General features: G+C 42.5%; 1 protein-coding gene across 7 annotated transcripts in view; it reads left to right on the plus strand.

The window, feature by feature from the left end:
* APIP (APAF1 interacting protein) overlaps positions 1 to 17693 on the plus strand; it is a 63849-nt gene that overhangs the window by 34785 nt on the left and 11371 nt on the right. For 2 of the 7 annotated variants that reach the window (XR_010121280.1, XR_010121278.1), the window contains one exon: positions 3698 to 3814. The gene's annotated coding sequence lies outside the window, so the exon portion shown is untranslated. Of the gene's footprint in view, positions 1 to 3697; positions 4947 to 6063; positions 12552 to 15639; positions 15882 to 17693 lie in introns of those variants that run through there. The other 5 variants (XM_063641000.1, XM_055281941.2, XR_010121281.1 and 2 more) reach the window with 4 other exon arrangements.

The following is a 17693-nucleotide window of genomic DNA, read 5'->3' on the forward strand; positions in this document are numbered from 1 at the left end:
TTTTCCCTGCAACCTTGCCTGTATCTGGGTTTATTTGTTCTTTTTTTTTTTTTTTTGTGACAGAGTCTTGCTCTGTCACCCAGACTGGAGTGCAGTAGCGCCATCTTGGCTCACTGCAACCTCCACCTCCTGGGTTCAAGCGATTCTCCTGCCTCAGCCTCCCAAGTAGCTGGGAGATCACAGGCATGGTACCATGCTCAGCTAATTTTTGTATTTTAGCAGAGACAGGGTTTCGCCATGTTGGCCAGACTGGTCTCAAACTCCTGGCCTCAAATAATCCACCCGCCTTGGCCTCCCAAAGTGCTGTGATTACAGGCAAGAGCCACTGCCTCCAGCCTGTTTTCTGGATTCTTGGTGGAGGTTCTTCCACTGGGGAAAAGTAGTTTTAGCCACCTCTGGTTAATTTCATTTTCCTCATTTTAAAATGCAGCTAATGAATAAGATAAAGTATGTGGAGGAACAAACCACAATGCTTAATCCAGTGTAGATATTCAATAAATATTCGTGTTTTTTAAAATCCCTTTTAATCCTCATAATAGTCTTTTGAGATAGATAGTATACCTGTTTTCTTAGATGAGAAAATTGAGGCTCAGATAGGAATAATAAATATGTAGAATTTAAATAAGAGAAAATAGGTAAACTTCTTAACACAGTACCTGTCATATACTATGTGTGCACTCAAAATATAAACTTCCTTTCCTAAAAACCTCTCACCTAACTATCTTCAAAGTAATTGTCATGCAGGTAAACCATTTAAACTATGCAGCAGCAGCAGCACATCTCCAATTGTATATTTCTTTCCTGGGAGTGCAGAAAAGATTGCAAAACCTGCTTTAGAGGTGGGGGAACAGCTGGTGGAAGGCTGTATCCCCTAGTTAACATCCTTTTTTTAAGAATATGATCCCTCCTGTGTGACTGCTAGAAGCTGAGGTCCAAAGATGAATACAAATGCAGGCTGGGAGCTAATCCTCAGTGCCTGCCACATAGCGGTTCAGTGAATGAGGGAGGGGGAAGCAGGCATTCTTCACATGCCCTTGTGATTGTTGTTCTCTCAGTTATTCCAGCTTCTTTAAATAAGAGGAAAATTTGGTTATGAATGCAAGATTAAACTGGTAAGAGATCTAGATCAAACACATTTTTTATTTCATTAAGTGCAGGACATGCCATTCGCTCTCAGATTGAATAAGGGATTAACACATTTTAGTCCAGAGACTATCATTTGTTTCTCAAATGATTCTAGAGCCTTTTGGTCCTACCCAACTTTCTTGTGAGAGTTACTTCAAAATAACATAATTCCCCAGAGAATTTCCCAAAATCAGAAAGGTAAAGTCATAATCTTAAGGAGTGTTTCATTTTATATCTCAATTTGTTCAAATACTTCCCTTTTGAGAAAATTTTGCCATGTCTCATCAGCAGTTCTAGTCAAGATGGTCAGATGTGGAACTAATAATCTTGACATCACTATTCAAGAGGCAATTTGAATTCTCCCACCAAGTTTCTTTAAAGCAGGACTACAAGGCCCAGCACAGTGGCTCATGCCTGTAATCCCAGCACTTTGGGAGGCTGAAGTAGGCAGATCACCTGAGGTCAGGAGTTTTGAGACCAGCCTGGCCAACATGGTGAAACCTCATCTCTACTAAAAATATTTTAAAAATTAGCCAGGCATGGTGGCAGGCACCTGTAGTCCCCTCTACTTCAGAGGCTGAGGCACGAGAATCACTTGAACCAGGGAGGTGGAGGGTGCAGTGAGCTGAGATTGCACCACTGCACTCCAGCTTGGGTGACAAAGTGAGACTCTGTCTCAAAATAATAATAATAGTAATTTCACCACCTCTGAGATGATCTTGTGACATGTTTTGTCCAACAAAATGAGGCAGAAGTGACATTATACAGTTCTGATCCTGGGTCTTGGGAAGCCTGGGGTTTCTGCTGTGTTGCAGAACCCTGCCCAGCCATCCTAAAAAAAAAAAAAAAAAAAAAAAAAAAAAAAAAAAAAAAAAAAAAGAATATTAGGATGTTATCACAGAAGCAATTATTTCTCTATCACCCTCTACGATTTTTAGGAATGAAATTAAACTGATAAGCCTGCACATTTCTGCTCTTTCCACTTTGTTCTAGTAGTCTTTCACAGATATGAAGATCCTGATGACCCCTGTTTAGTGTAGCTTAAAAATGTGTTGATTCTGCTTTAAATTAAAACCTCTAAAGGCTTTGCACGTAAGTGACACTTTCCAAAGGCACTTTCAAAGCCATTTACAGGATTTCAGATATAATTCTGCCCTTTAAATCTCCTTGTTTTTAGCAATTATTGCAGTTAATTTAATTGTATGACATCTCTAGTGCTCTTATCACACAATAGAATGAATTAAGTCATTTTGATCAACATTCATCAATGTCATATCAGCTATCAATGTGTGCCATTTATAGAAACACTCTGAAAAAGACTTCCTTCTATCTTCCTAAATTTCAGAACTTTATTCTGATTTTCTCCTACCTCTATTTATCCGGAAAGCAAAACTGAACTTCAACTTGCTGGCTCCCTTTGCAGCCAAGAATGACATTGTGTAAAAACCTTGCTATGTTGTGAAAGCGGCCACTTTGAAGGATATTACTTTGGCCCATAGTAACTTGGTAAAAATTGTTACCATTTAGCCATTTACCATTTACCATTGCTTGATTCTGACTCATCAAGCTTACCAGTAAATCTGATTTTTAAGTATAAGCTTTAACTATAAGCCTTAATCTTCAATAATTCAATGCCATTCACATATTGTTCAGGCATTTTTCCTATTTAAGAAACGAATCATCTGTAGTTCCAATATGAAATAAAAAAACTACAATAAGCCAAATCTATAATAATATATGTCTATTATCACTCATAATCCTCCTTAATGCTTTCACACCCTAGGACTGAGGTTTTCCTTTTAGTTTTTCTTTCCTTCAATTCCTTCTGTCCATTTATTCTTAATTTGAGAGATCTTATTTGTTGCCTTATAACCTTCTTCTTTGCCTTTTTCTTCTCTTCCTTTTTATTCTTTAAACATACATCTTTTGTTTCTTTCTTTCAATCTTCTGTCTTAAGCTTAAACTTTCTCACCTGACACTCATTTTCTCAGCATATGTTAGTGAAATGGGAGAGTTCCCTGATCCCTCACAGGACTTAACGACAGGGGTGTCGCTCATGTGCTCAGCCACTGCAGGCTTGAACTCCTTCGGGAGGGGGAGCACACGGATGGGCGGGGGCAAGAGCCGGGGCGGGGCGAGTGCTTTTGGGCTCCAGCCCCAGTAGCATTTAGGGGTGTGTTACAATTAATGCTCTTTTAACAGTTGCCACTCGTGGATGGCTAAGTGTTAAACCAGCTCAGTAGAGAGTCAGGGTGACAGCCTTTTACACCCTGCCCTCTTGATACCTGGATCCTTGTCCGGTGTATTAGTCTGTTTTCACACTTTTGATAAAGACATACCCGAGACCAGGCAATTTACAAAAGAAAGAGGTTTATTGGACTCATAGTTCCACGTAGCTGGGAAGGCTTTACAATCATGGCAGAAGGTGAAAAGCATATCTCACATGGCAGCAGGCAAGAGGAGAGAACTTGTGCAGGCAAACTCCCATTTTTAAAGCCATCTGATGTTGTGAGACTCTCATGAGAACAGCAGAGGAAAGACCCGCCCCCATGATTCAATTATCTCCCACCAGGTCCCTCCCACAACACAGAATTATGGGAGCTACAAGATGAGATTTGCGTGGGGACACAGAGCCAAACCATATCATCCAGCATCCAGGAAGAATCAGGTCACTCAGACTTGAAGGATGGTGAGTACAGGGATTTTATTGGGTGATAGAGGTAGCTCTCAGTGGGATGGATGGGGAGCTGGAAAGAGGATGGAGTGGGAAGGTGATATTCCCCCAGAGTTCGGCTGCCCCACAGCCGATCTCTTCTCTGACTGTCCCCAGCCAAACTCCTCTTGATGTTCAGACACTGCTTCTCTTCTCTTCTTCTCTGCCATGCCACTCTGCTGCTCTGTCGTTCTACTCTTCTGTTCCTCTGCTCATGGATCTTGGGGTTTATGTGGGCACAGAATAGGGGCATGGCAGGCCAGAGTGGTCTTAGAAAAGGCAACATTTGGGCGTGAAAACAGGAATGCCTGTTCCCATTTAGGTCCATGGGTTTCCAGGCTTGAGGGTGGGGCCTTTGCCAGGGAACTGCCCTCTTCTACCTAGTATTTCCTCGCCTCCTGACCGTATCATTAGCATTTTTAATAATTTTACATTGACCTTGAGCAGAATCACAACTTTCATTTTCTGGTTGGCATTTTCTAAGGGTCTTGTAACTCCAAATTTCAGCAAATCTTCTTTCGTACTCAGTACTTGTTCAGTGCTCAAGTGTTGGTACGTGTGTAGAGGTAAACTGCTGTTGGTGTCTACCCAGTTTCCCTCACTCATTGGAGCCACCTCCACTCACCCACATCCCACGAGGCTCTGGGATGATGTCAGTCACGGTGTTCTGCCTGCCCTCTTGCTGCAGCCATAACCACGTGACCTGGACCTGGCCAGTCCTGGCCAGTCATGGCACACCATTTCCCTGCCTACAGAGGGGTTCAAAGTCTTAGGTTCCTAACTCAAGGAGAGGTGCCAGGACCCACCTCCACTACCAGATAAAGAAAGCCTGCCTCTGTTTGAAGAGAATGAAACCAACACACAAAGAAAAGTATAAAAAGCAGAGCCAAGATATAGAAATAGTTCGACTACAGCATTTTAGTACTTGGATTTAGCAGTACCTTTGGATTCACCTTCAGCCTTTTGAGTCAGAGGAGCTAAACAGATTTGCTTTTTTAAAAGTTATTTTGAGATGATTTATTCCATAATAGAGTCTTACACAATGTCTAATAGTATATCAAACCAAATGCTATGCAATTGTATGAAATAAAAGGCTAACTCTCATTAATCTTGATGAGACTCAAGTCTTTTATGTATATTACTTCATACAAAATTGGTAAATAAAGGAATGATATTGGTACATTGGTATAATACGGAAATTGCATGGATTCTTAGGACACAATTTTTCTCAGCACGTTGTTTTAAAGCAATCAGGGCAAGATTTCTTATAATTAATGAGAAAGCTTTAAAGATATAGGAAAACATTTTGGAAAAAAAGCTGAAAATCTGCAGAAGTTTATTCTTTATTGGGAAAAAAAGCCTGATTTAGTAGCTTTAGGGACCTTCAGTAATTTTCATTCTGTTAAGCTATCTGGAGCAGGCATGGATAAAGACACTAAGAAGATATTTCTAGTTATATAAAACAATGGATTAGGAAGGCTACAGACTGGATGCGATTTTAAAATTTGATGAAAATTGAGTTTTTTAAAAGCAAATGCCTTTAATACTTACATCTTAAAGGAGGAAGCACAAGTCCAGGAAATTATAAGGAAGCAAATGATTAACAACCATGAATACTGGAAGAAAGCTAACTATGGTAACATTTTTATTAGTATTCTGGTTACATAGTTCATAAGTTTTTAGCGTCTTCCTCAACCTTGTCTACTCCATTTGCCTTACTATTTTTGGTACAGCATAGATTTTTCGGGAACACATATATGGCGTTAGAGCAGCAGTCCCCAGTCTTTTCGTCACCAGGGACCAGTTTTGTAGAAGACAATTTTTCCACAGATGGGGGCAGGGGGAGTTGTTTCAGTATGAAACTGTTCCACCTTAGATCATCAAGCATTAGATTCGCATAATGAGTGCATAACCTAGATCCCTCACATGTGCAGTTCACAATAGGGTTCCCACTCCTATGAGAATCTAATGCCACCAGTCATCTGGCATGAGGCAGAGCTCAGGGAGTAATGCTCGCTTGCCTGCTGCTCACCTCCTGCTGTGTGGCCCAGTTCCTAACAGGCCACAGACCAGTACAGGTCCATGGCCTGGAGGTTGGGAACCCCTGTGTTAAAGCATTTATATTACATTTATATACACCCATACTCGTTCTGAAAAGGATTGAGAATCTCTGAAGATACAGAGAGGAAAATCAAACTGTTTTTTCATTCTCTCACTCAACACAGAAAACTTCTGTGACCTCTGGTTACCAAGATGGATGTCGGGGATTTTTCCCCACCAGCAACCAATTCTGCAGCAGACACCATCTGCTGGGTGTCCTCCAATCCAATTTCAACAATATCTAACTGGAAACGGCATCAGATTCCACAGGTTGAAGGTTGAGTCCCAGAAGGCTGCCCTCCACTTCCGATGCCTATTGCAAGCCCCAGGTTATGACCTGTGCTTCTGACTCACCTGCTATAAATTGGGATATCCACCATTCCCTCCTTGGGTGTAATTATCTTGCTGCAGTGGCTCACAGAACTCAGGGAAACACATTTACCAGTTTATTATAAAGGATATTATAAAGAGCACAGATGAAGACGTGCACAGGGCAAGGCACAGGGGAAGCACGTGCAGGGCTTCCATATCCTCTCCAGGCATGCCATCCTCTAGAAGCCTATACTTGTTCAGGTATCTGGAAGTTTATCCAGACTCTGTCCTTTTGGGCTTTTATGGGTGCTTCATTATGTAGGCATGATTGATTAAATCGCTGGCCATTGGTAATCAACTCAACCTTCAGCCCCTTTTTCCCTCCCTGGAGGTTAGGAAGTGGGGCTGAAAGTTTCAACCCTCTAATCCTGCCTTGGTCTTTCTGGTGACCAGCCCCCATCCTGAAGCTACCTGGAGACTGCCAGCCATCAGTCAATCATTAGCATACAAAAAGACACATCACTTTGAAGAGTCCAAGGATTTTTAGGAGTTGTATGCCAGGAAACCTGAGACAAAGATAAAATATATATTTCACAACATAGGATAAGATAATATTAAAATTTACATAATAAGATGTGGGAGGAAAGGGAAAGAAAGGAAGAAATAGAAATACAGATATTAAAGTTGAAGGGTGAGATTAAAGCTAAAACAAAATTAAAGCCACGTGTTGGTAGATAAACTATTCAGATTTTGTGCCAAATAAAGTGGCAATTCCTTAACAAACCAATTTATTACTATTACTATTTATCTCATGCTGAACAGTGTCATTGTCTGGGGTAAATATCCGAGATTCATTGTCTCATGGTCATGGAAAACTAGGACATGGACACACAAAGAGTGAGGTTCAGAGCGGAAGTGTAGTAGGTGAAAGAAAGAGAAGTGGGTTGTCACTTATGTGGTGAAGTGCAGGAGGTTTTATAGATGACCTATATTGAGTAGGCGGTGTTTGATTTACATGGGGCATGGAAGATTGGTCAGACCAGGTGTGCCATTTGCATAGCGCATGAAAATCTGGCTGCCCCCCACCTCCACTCTAATATTTTACTATGCAGATAGATTCTCTACCTGGCCAGCGCTATGTTGCCTGTTCCCTTACTGCAAATGTGGCCACAAAGAAAAGGGAAGATGGAGCCTCCATGCTGAACATGCCTGGCCCCAGGTAGCCCTTTTCTATTGGAGAACTGCTGGCATTCACCGTGCAAGTTTCCAGCTTGCTTATCAATGTCTGCAGTTCAATTTTTCAGGCTTATTTTTGTTAGAAATTATTTGGGAGCTCCTTTTTGTTAAAAGGGGAATCTTGCTGAGGAGTCTTGTGCCCTCATTATCTGCCTAAATAATCTCTTTCTAGCTCCTGTATCAATGCTAACAGGTTGACTATTTGGGGTTAGATTTAAAAATAAGAGCATAAATTTGGTAGGAGAATTTAAATATTTTTACTCCTTTGGTTAACAAGAGATATGGTAGAGAAATTATTTAGATCTGTGAAAACTCTAAAGTTATTTCCACTTTTTAATTGATTTTTCAGCTTAAATTCATGTGTGTAATAAACATGTACATTTAACACGATTTTAAAAATTCAAAATGTACATATTCAAAATCTAAAATATATCCTTACAGTAATTTTTCCTCCCACCCTGTTCTGGTCACCCGCTTCCTCTCTTTGGAGGCAACCACAGTATCAATTTCTTGCACATCCCTCCACAGATGGTCTATGCAAATATAAAAATATATCTACACATATCTGCATTGGACACAAGGATTCACCACCCAGATCCCTTTTCATGGGAGGACTTATTGCTTCAACTCTTAGGAGTGCTGTCAGCCCCATTCAGAGATCTCAGCTGCAGATTTGCTTACCCAGGGCCATGCCCTTCCCAGGGAAGCCCACATCCAGTGACTGAGGGAGCAGGAGTACAAGGACTCAGGCATTTCAGCCTGATGCTGGACATGTCTGATGTGCCAAATTTAGTTCCAGAGCTCTCCCTGGGGCAGCTGAGGCTCTCAGGCCTGTATCGCAGCTTGACTGCTCCTCAATTCGATCCTGCTTCTGCTTCCTGCCTTTCACAGGCAGGGCCACCAACAGACCCGGTTTTCCTAGGACTGAGGGGATTTCCAGGATGCTGGATTTTCAGCGCTAAAACTAAGGCTGTTTCAGGAAAATTGGGACAAATGAGTCATCCTATCCACATGCGTTGATACCGAGGACATAACCTAATAGTGACATCCTGCATACTAAACTTTCTCTCAGAGGCTGCTTCCTGGGGAACCTCAGCCTGTGACAGTCAGTAGCAAGAGTGGTCTAAGAAAGTAGGTGATAAGCTAGCTTTGGAGCTGAGTATCTTACCACCAAGTTGACATTGAGGACCCCATCTAGAGGTGGGTGGGGTAGATAGCCCCTGGCATAAGGTGATGGTCCAATTATTGAAACTTTCACCAATGGTGAAGTGGGATAGCACACTAAGGAAGGGAAAACACCAGTACACACCATATGTCAGGCATTTGAAAATTATGGAGGAAATAGTCACAACAATGACAGTGGGAGTGGATGATTACTGTGATTGTTGCTTTGTTAAAGATAACGAAAGGCTGAGACTGATTAATGGGCAATTAAAAGTGAAGAGTGGAAGCCAGAGGGCTTCCTTGATAGCCAAGAGACTCTTCTGCAGTAGGAAAGCAGAGAAAGCTGAAGAACAGGCTCAGGTTTTAATCATCAGAATACCTGAGATTCAGAATGTTATACTCCCAACTAAGGCAGGTCTACCATGACAAGGCCAAGGCCCTTGTTGGGAAAAAATAGGACTCTGACACAAGGGATGGGGAAACTAGCATTGATGGCTCTGAAAATCTTTAATGCTCAGATTCTTGCACTTCCCAGACCTGCAAAAGTGAATTCCCTCCCTGTCAAGAGCAGCACTCCTTCCTTGCCTCTCCAGCTCTGGGCAACATATAATGTCCGCAGCATCTGTTTTCACTTCCCCTTCTGGCCACTAGGTGCATAACCAGGGTTAAGTCACAGAATAACCCAACCAGGGTTGCGCTAGGTCTGACAAGAAAAGAAAGAGTCCCCAAAGAAGCTGCAATGCCTAACTAGCAGGTACCAGCAGGCGCCACAGGAGGTCCATGGAAATGAACCCCAAGAGTGCTCAATCAGGAAAGCTGGGACATAAGGCTGGTTATGAAAGAGTTTATTTATTTTCCTAAAATACAAGATTTAACACTTTGGCTAGGATCCCAGCAGATGGGCCCAACCTGCTACATAGATGGCTCCTAGAAGTGTGGCAAAAGCAAGGACCCATGCTGAGTGAAACTAAGATATAAGAATTTCCATAGCACATGGTGGAAGAATAGATTAAAAGATGTAGGGAAGTGGGCAGGCTGGAGTGGATGTACCGTGTAAGGCCAGATAGCACACTAGATTATTACAGTTCATGGGAAGGCCTGGACATGCTATTTATCAAGGCTACAGAAAGCACTGGTGAAAGGGATCCCAGCATTACTAACTATCCCAGGGTGAAGTAGGAGAGATCGTTACAGCATTCAGCTTACAGGTACCAATGGTGATAAGACCCCAAAACAATAGAAATCAATAGACACCTGTCAGCAGCTTTTCACCGTCAAAAACCAGGTGATACAATTATTTAATAATGAGTGGTAAGATCAAAATCACAGTCAAGGGGGCCTCATCTGCAGAATTACATAGATGATTAAAACAACACAGCTTCAGGTTGGGCACGGTGGCTCACGCCTGTAATCCCAGCACTTTGGAAGGCTGAAGCGGGTGGATCACTTGAGGTCAAGAGTTTGAGACCAGCCTGGCAAACATGGTAAAACCCCTGTCTCTACTAAAAATACAAAAATTAGCCAAGCATCGTGGTGCATGCCTGTAGTTCCAGCTACTCAGGAGGCTGAGGCAGAAGAATTGCTTGAACCTAGGAGGCAGTGGTTGCAGTGAGCAAAGATAGTGCCACCACACTCCAGCCTGGGTGACAGAGTGAGATTCTGTCTCAAAAAAAAAAGAAAAAGAAAAAAGAAAAAAAAACCCCAGCATCCACAGGAGCAAAACAGAGAGACAGTCCACAAAGGCACCCCAAAATAATATTCAGAGGCCCGGCACTCAACTTGTACCTTGAGAAGAAATCAAGACTAGATGATCAGGAGGCTGAATGCAGTCACCCCAGTAAAAACACAATCTCTTATCCAGTTTCATGACCTCAATTGTTATCTGGACCCAGAACCCACTGATGAAAAAAGAGGATAGTCTCCAGATAAAATGACTTTGCAACACCATGGCAACGCAAGAGATATTGATTCAGTCCTCTCCCCAAGGGGCCTATGGATAACTCTACACTGGGGGCAGAGGGAATACCCCAAGCATGTGATTACTGTTGGACATAGAATATGAGGTGATATTGATAGCTGGAGACCTGAAATGCCATCTTGATCCTCCCTATTACAAGATAATCATATGGGACCAGTTTACAAGTGGACTATTGACTGAGGTCTAGCTCACAGTGGGCCTACTTACTGATCATTTCCAAATATATAATTGGAATAGACATAGTTGTTAGATGGTGCAGCTCCCACATTGAATCCTTGGCCTGTTGGGTAAAAGCAGCCTATCATAGCAGAGAAGGCCAAGTAGCAGCCTTTGAAATTTCCATCTACTCCCACCTTGCCCCCAGCCAAGATACTAAATACAAAACAAACTCATATCCTGGGAGAGATGACAGAAATTAATGCTACCCTTAAGCATCTAAAGGAGGCCAGAGTAGAGATCCTCATTTTATCTCCACTTAATTCACCAGTCTGGACCCCTCCAGAAATTAGATGGATCTGTTGGAGCATGAGAGTAGACTACACAAACACAGCTGTAGCTGCTGTGCCAGGTGTGGCACCTGTGCTAGAGCAGGTGAACATGGCTTTGGGTACACAGCATGGAGCCAGCCATTTCTATCAGAAAAAAAGATCAGAAGCCAGCTGTAGTGGCTCACACTTACAGTCCCCACTGCTCAGGAGGCTGAGGCAGGAGTATCACATGAGCCCAGGAGTTAGAAGCCACAGTGAGCTATGATTGTACCACTGAACTCCAGCCTGGGCTATAGAGCTAGATCCTGTCTCTTAAAAAAGAAAAGACCAGAAACAGTTTAGTTTCATGTGAATAGGCAACAGAGCTATAGTTTTCTCCAGGGCTGTGTTAGTTCTCACTCTTGTAATACAGTCTGAAGAAATTTGGGCTTTCTGAGTATCTCACCGGACCTCATATTGATCCACTACATTGATGACATGGCGCTAAATGGCTGAATGATCAAGAAACAGCTAGCATCTGCTCCAGTGGTGGGAGGTAAGCCCTAGGAAGATTCAGAAGCTCAATATCAGCGAAATTTTTTAAAGATCCAATGATGATGGGCATGCTAGCGTATCCCACCCAAAGTGAAAGATAGATATTACATCTTGTACTCCCCATTAGGAAGAAGGAAGCACAATTCCTTGTAGACCTCTTTAGGTTCTGAAGTCAGCACATTTCACACTTGGGAATGTGGCTCCAGTCCATGTGCTTGGTGTCTTGAAAGTTACCATCATTGAGGGAACCCAGAGCAGAAAAGGGCTTTGTAGTAACTCCTGAACATTTGAGCCACTGACCCGGAAGACCGTATTGTTTGAGTACCTGTAGTGGGAAAAGATGTCATGTTAGTTTATGGTGAGTCCCAGTGGGACAATCGTTATGCAGATTCCAGATTTCTGGAGCAAAGCCATGCCATCTGCAAGGAAGAATTATTTGCCTTTTGAAAAACTCTAGTGTGCTACTGGGCCCTAATAAATATGGAACTTGCCTCTGAGATACCAAGGGTGATGGTTAATTTTATATGCCAACTTGGCCAGGCAACAATGTCCAGATATTTGGGCAAACATCAGTCTAGATGTTGCTTTGAAGCTATTTTTTAGATATGATGGACACTTAAATCAGTAGACTTTGAGTAAAGCAGATTACCCCCCATAATATGGGTGGGCTTTGTCCAATCAGTTGAAGACTCTAAGGGAAAAGTTGGAGGTCCCCTGAGGAGAAAGAAATTCTGCATTCGTACTGCCTTTGGATTTAAGATTGCACAAGATTGCAACATCACCTTTTCCATGTGTTTCCGAGAGCCTGCCGGCCTGCTCTGTAAATTCTGATGGTGCCTGCTCACACAGTCACATGAGCCAATTCCTTACAATAAATCTCTCTATTTCCCCACTCTGTGTGTGTGTGTGTGTGTTCATCTGTGGGTCTATTTCTCTGGAGAACCCTAACTAATGCACCAATTGACCCTGCATCCGGAACACGCATCATCATGAACTGGGTTTTGTCAAAGCCAGTGGTCTCCAATCTTTTTGGCACCATGGGCCAGTTTCATGGAAGCCAGTTTTCCCACAGACGGGGTGAGAGGGATGGTTTCAGGATGACATAAGTGTATTATATTTATTGTGCACTTTATTTCTATTATTATTCCATTACAATATGTAATAAAATAATAATACAACTCACATAATGTAGAATTGGCAGGAGCCCTGAGCTACTAAATGCAACTAGATGGTCCCATCTGGGGGTGATGGGAGACAGTGACAGATCATCAGGCATTAGATTCTCATAAGGAACTAGCAACCTAGATCCCTCGCGTGCACAGTTCACAATAGGGTTCACAATCCTATGAGAACCTAATGCCACTGCTGATCTGACAGGAGGTGGAGCTCAGGAGGTAATGCAAGTGATAGGGAGCAGCTATAAATACAGATAAAGCTTTGCTTGCTTGCTCCTCCTGCTGTGCTGTACAGTTCCTAACAGGCCATGGACCAGTACCAGCCTATGGCCTAGTGGTGGGAGGCCCCTGGTCCACCCCAACAAGTCATAGTTTAGACAGGCCCAGCCACAATTAATCATGAATGAAAGTGGTACACCTGGGGTCAAGCCTTAGCTGGGCCAGAGGTCACGAGCAAGTTGCAATAGCAAGTTATCCAGGCTTTCACGTCAATCATTGTTATTGCACCAGTGCCCCACCCTTCGCTCCCTATGGTCCCTTGAGGGATTCCTTACAACCAGCTGACACAGGAGTAAAAAACCTGGGCTTGATTTCTAGATGGGCCCACTCAGTATGTAGTGCAAGCCAAAAATGGCCAGCAGCTGCTCTACACATCCCCTCAGGGGTGGCCTTGAAAGATAGTGAAGAGGGAAAAATTCTTCCAGTGGAAAGAGTTTCAAGAGATGAATCTGGTCACCCACTTTGTATGGATGAAAGAAATGGCCCAAAGTTATAGATTCATTGGCAGTGGCAAATGGCCTGGCTGGCTGATCAGGGGCCTAGAAGAAGAAAGACTGGGAAATTGGAATCAAATTGTGAGAATAGATATGATAGCAAGCGTGAAGTACGAAGATCTTTGATCACATGTTAATGGCCTCCAGGTAGCACATAGTACAGAAATAGTATGAAGCAATTAGGTGGGCAGGGTAACTCAGCAGGTAGAGGTCATCCAGCCTCTAAGGCTGTCTCTGATCATCCTTCACACAATAAGTCGTTTGATTATTTCAGACTAAGCAAATGCTCAGTGAACAACACCCCTAGTAATTAAGGACAGCCACCAACTTTGGCATTCACAACCAAGTTTCATGGAAATATCGGAGGACTCAAAGCAGGAGGAGGCAGCCAGGAGACAGATATGGAGGCCCTGCTAGGATTGTGACTCTTCACAACTATGTGCTCATTCTTCCGTGCCTACACTTCACCTGGAATTAACTCCTCCCTGGGCACCTAACACTAGCGTGCATTGACCCAAATGAATGTGGTGGTATTGTCACCCCCAAATGAGCTACTAGTTGCTTCAGATCCAGCCATCTTTTATCCATGTTTACTTAGCAAGGACTCCAACCAGAGGCTGCACTGGTACCCTCTCAAAGAAGCTCAAACCCATATCATTGGAAGGAGTCAGGCTGCCATTTTCCTCTGTAGAAGGTCTACATCCCAGCTTGGTAGTAAAGCCACCTCCATTGGGAAAACATGAGAGAGTCCAGCTGGTGTGGTAGCCCCAGCAAATTGTTGAAATCCTCAATGGCTTCACCAAATTTTTACTACCATTTCACAGCAATAGCAAGATACTAAGGAGGAAAGATCTAGTAGTTACCTAGGAATATGTATCTGGACTTCAGGAGAGTATCTGAGAATTATCAGCAGATCTGTCGTTCACGCATCCATTCATTTGACCATTTATTAAACATCTACTATGTATCAGGCACTCTGCAAAATGCTAGGAATTTGCCAGTGAATAAGATAGATCGGGTCTCCATTGTCCTGAAATTCAGTCTGGTGGGATGTGAAAGTGTAAATTGAAGCCCTGTGTACAAGTCATCTTTCCAAAGATGTGAAGAAACACTAAGCTTTAGGGCACATTCTGGAGTGCAAGAGAGAGAAGGGGAACTAAAGGAAATGGAGAAAGAGGAAGTATGTGGAAAACCAGAGGAGCATAACATTTAGTTTAACTTGTGAGAGTTTCAAAAAGAAGAGAGAATGTAAAATATCATCTTTTGCTAAAAACCAAGAATAAGACTGATGGGAAAAAAGTGCAGTATAGTAGTGTTAAGTACATGGACTCTAGTTTCAGAAAAACCTAACTTTGAGTCCTACCTCCACCATTTATTGGTGATGTGACCTTGGTCAAATCTCCTTTAGTGGGGACAAAAATGCCTCCTTTAAGGGTTGTTTAAATAAAATAATATATGCAAAGTGTCAAGTATACTGCCTAATAAACACTAGTTTGTTTTTTAAATTTTGTTTTCTGCTTCACTCTTGAATTTGGCAAAAAGGAGAATTGGTGTACTCTAGGAAATTTGCCTAAAGTTCTTAAACTTTAAAATCCAACACGCGCTTTCTCATATAACCTTCCAGTGTCTGTGTATCAACCTTTCAGTGTTTATTAATCTCCGACTAACAATCTTCCACTATGTGTCCCTCTGATAAGATGTAGAAAAGGCACAATCAAAGGGGACTTTAGTTATAACAAATTAGGGCTACAATTTGGTGTTCAGATGCCTCTACCTATTAACTTAGAGAATGTGGTCCGTCACACAGTTGGAAATTTAAACCAAGTATATATCCTGGGTCTCACAATTCAGAATGTGGGGTTGAGCTGGACTCTGTCTCTCCCACACTGTAGCAGTCAGATAAATCAAGCATCAGATTTAACCCAACTCAGAAGTCTAATTGGGAATCTGTCTCTCCCATAGTCAGTGTAACATTCAAATAAATCAAGCATTAGATTCAACCCAAGTCAGAAGTCTGCAAAATATTTCCTCTTGCCTTTAGTTGGACTTTGAAGACAAGGACAGTAGCACCTTAGAAAGTTCCAACCAACCTAGATCCAACAGCATAGATTGCCCAGCCTGGGGAGGACAACTGAAAAATGGAAGCCAGATGTTAGAGGGTTAAGGAGAAGACCTTGAGGAGCCACATAGACCACTCCTTGATGAAGTTTGGAAATGAAAAGACAGACACGGGAAATTCTGTCTATGCCACCATCAATTTCAACTGAAGCCTAGATCAAATATTTCAAGTAAGTCCTGTTTGATGGCTGGTTTCTCAAGCAAGCATTCTGTCTCAGCTGTACCCCAAGGCCTGGCTTTCTCATGTTCCATAAGCAGAGAGGATCATAAATCCTGCTGAGATGTCAGCAGGGAAGATTCCACTTTCTAGCATGCCCAGCCTGCAGATAATGATCTTGACTAGAAAAGTGTAAGGTGGTTAAGAGCAGTTAAGGCACCAGGTCACACTGTACTTATTCTGGCTGGGAAAAGATCACTGTCTCTGTGCCTGGGCATAGGCAAACAAAGAAATCACTAGAAGTCTCATTCTCTCCAAGAACATCAGGTATGATATCAGCTCCCACTCTGGAATGCAGGTAGGGCAGCATCTAGGTTAGTCTGTGTGGGTTTGGCCTTCCTAGATCATTGACAGTCTATGGATTATTCTTATGGTCAGATAATTTTCTTCAAAAAGGGACCAGTCAGTGACAAGGGGTGAAGGCTCTGGTTTGGCTCAAAAATTTAAGGACCTCCCCACAGCCCAGATCTGTTATAGAGCACCTTCTACTATACCCCAGTTGGTTCCAATTCTGACCCAATATACACAAACTTCTCTGACCCTCATGAACTGGGGGAGACCAGAGTTTCCATTTCTCTCACTTCCAACTCCTGCCTCTGTTTGCTGAAGTGGCTCTACCAGCTGATGTCCACGTAGCTGGACTTTCCTTTGGCCCATTGTGTGTTCATATGCACCAGCCAGGGGGGTTATGGGGACTTCCAGAATGCTCTTCCCAATAGTCGGAAAGCATGATGACCAAATGTTTATGAGGATATCTTGCTGATGGATTTTAAAGTCCCTGAAAGCTTAAGATCCAAATTTTAAGTTATCCTACTTATTAGTCTCATTGACATACAAAGAAATTTCAAGGGGAGCCCTGCCTCCTGAGTTCATTGGCACCTGGTGTAGGTCACTGGCTGGCCTGTGACAGGTAAGCCTCTCCAAGTGACATGATTGGGTTTTCTCACAGATTTCCATTATTGGATTTAAATTTAAACAAAATATTCTGGGCCAGGCGTGATGGTGTGTGTCTGTAGTCCTAGCTACTTTGAAGGCTAAGGCAGGAGGATCACTGAAACCCAGGAGTTCAAGGTCACAGAGAGCTATGATTGTACCATTGCACTCCAACTTGGGTGACAGAGCAAGACTCTGTCTATAAACAAACAAACAAATAAATAAATAAACAAAAATATCTGACATAAGGTTCACCAAGTGGGGTGGATAGAAATAAATCAGACCATTTGACTTTTGTTCATTCATTCAGCACATACTTGCTGAGTACCTACCTTATGCTGGACACTGTGCTAAGTGCTCCAAGTGCAGCATAAGCAAACCAGTCAGGTTCCTGCCCTCATGGATCTAGAAGAAGTTAGTAAAATAACCTTAGAAGTAAGTGGAAAAGTAGAAGTGCTACAAGAGAGAACTATGAGGTGCTATGAGAATGTGCTATCAAGAAGTTGGACCTGGTCTTGGTGGTATAAGTAGTGGAGTTAAGGAAGGGATATCTTAAAGTTTAATGGCCAAGAACACAGAAGACATTGGCAATACCTTATATTTGGCAGCCTTGCAAAAGCCTTAGCTATGGTCAGCCTCCTCTATTCTTCTTGCATTGCTTTATGTTTCCCTGTGGATGGAAAGGGGAAAGTAGAAAGTATCTATATAGGTTTAGGGGGCAGGGTTTGGTTAAATAAGTAATCCAATAAGAGAACATGATTTGCTAATTTACTAAATTCAAGGACAACTATGTTAACTGCCACTTTTTAAAAATTTTTATTATTATT

The sequence above is a fragment of the Symphalangus syndactylus genome, chromosome 6 (assembly GCF_028878055.3).
Source record: "Symphalangus syndactylus isolate Jambi chromosome 6, NHGRI_mSymSyn1-v2.1_pri, whole genome shotgun sequence".
In the NCBI taxonomy this organism is placed as follows: Eukaryota; Metazoa; Chordata; class Mammalia; order Primates; family Hylobatidae; genus Symphalangus; species Symphalangus syndactylus.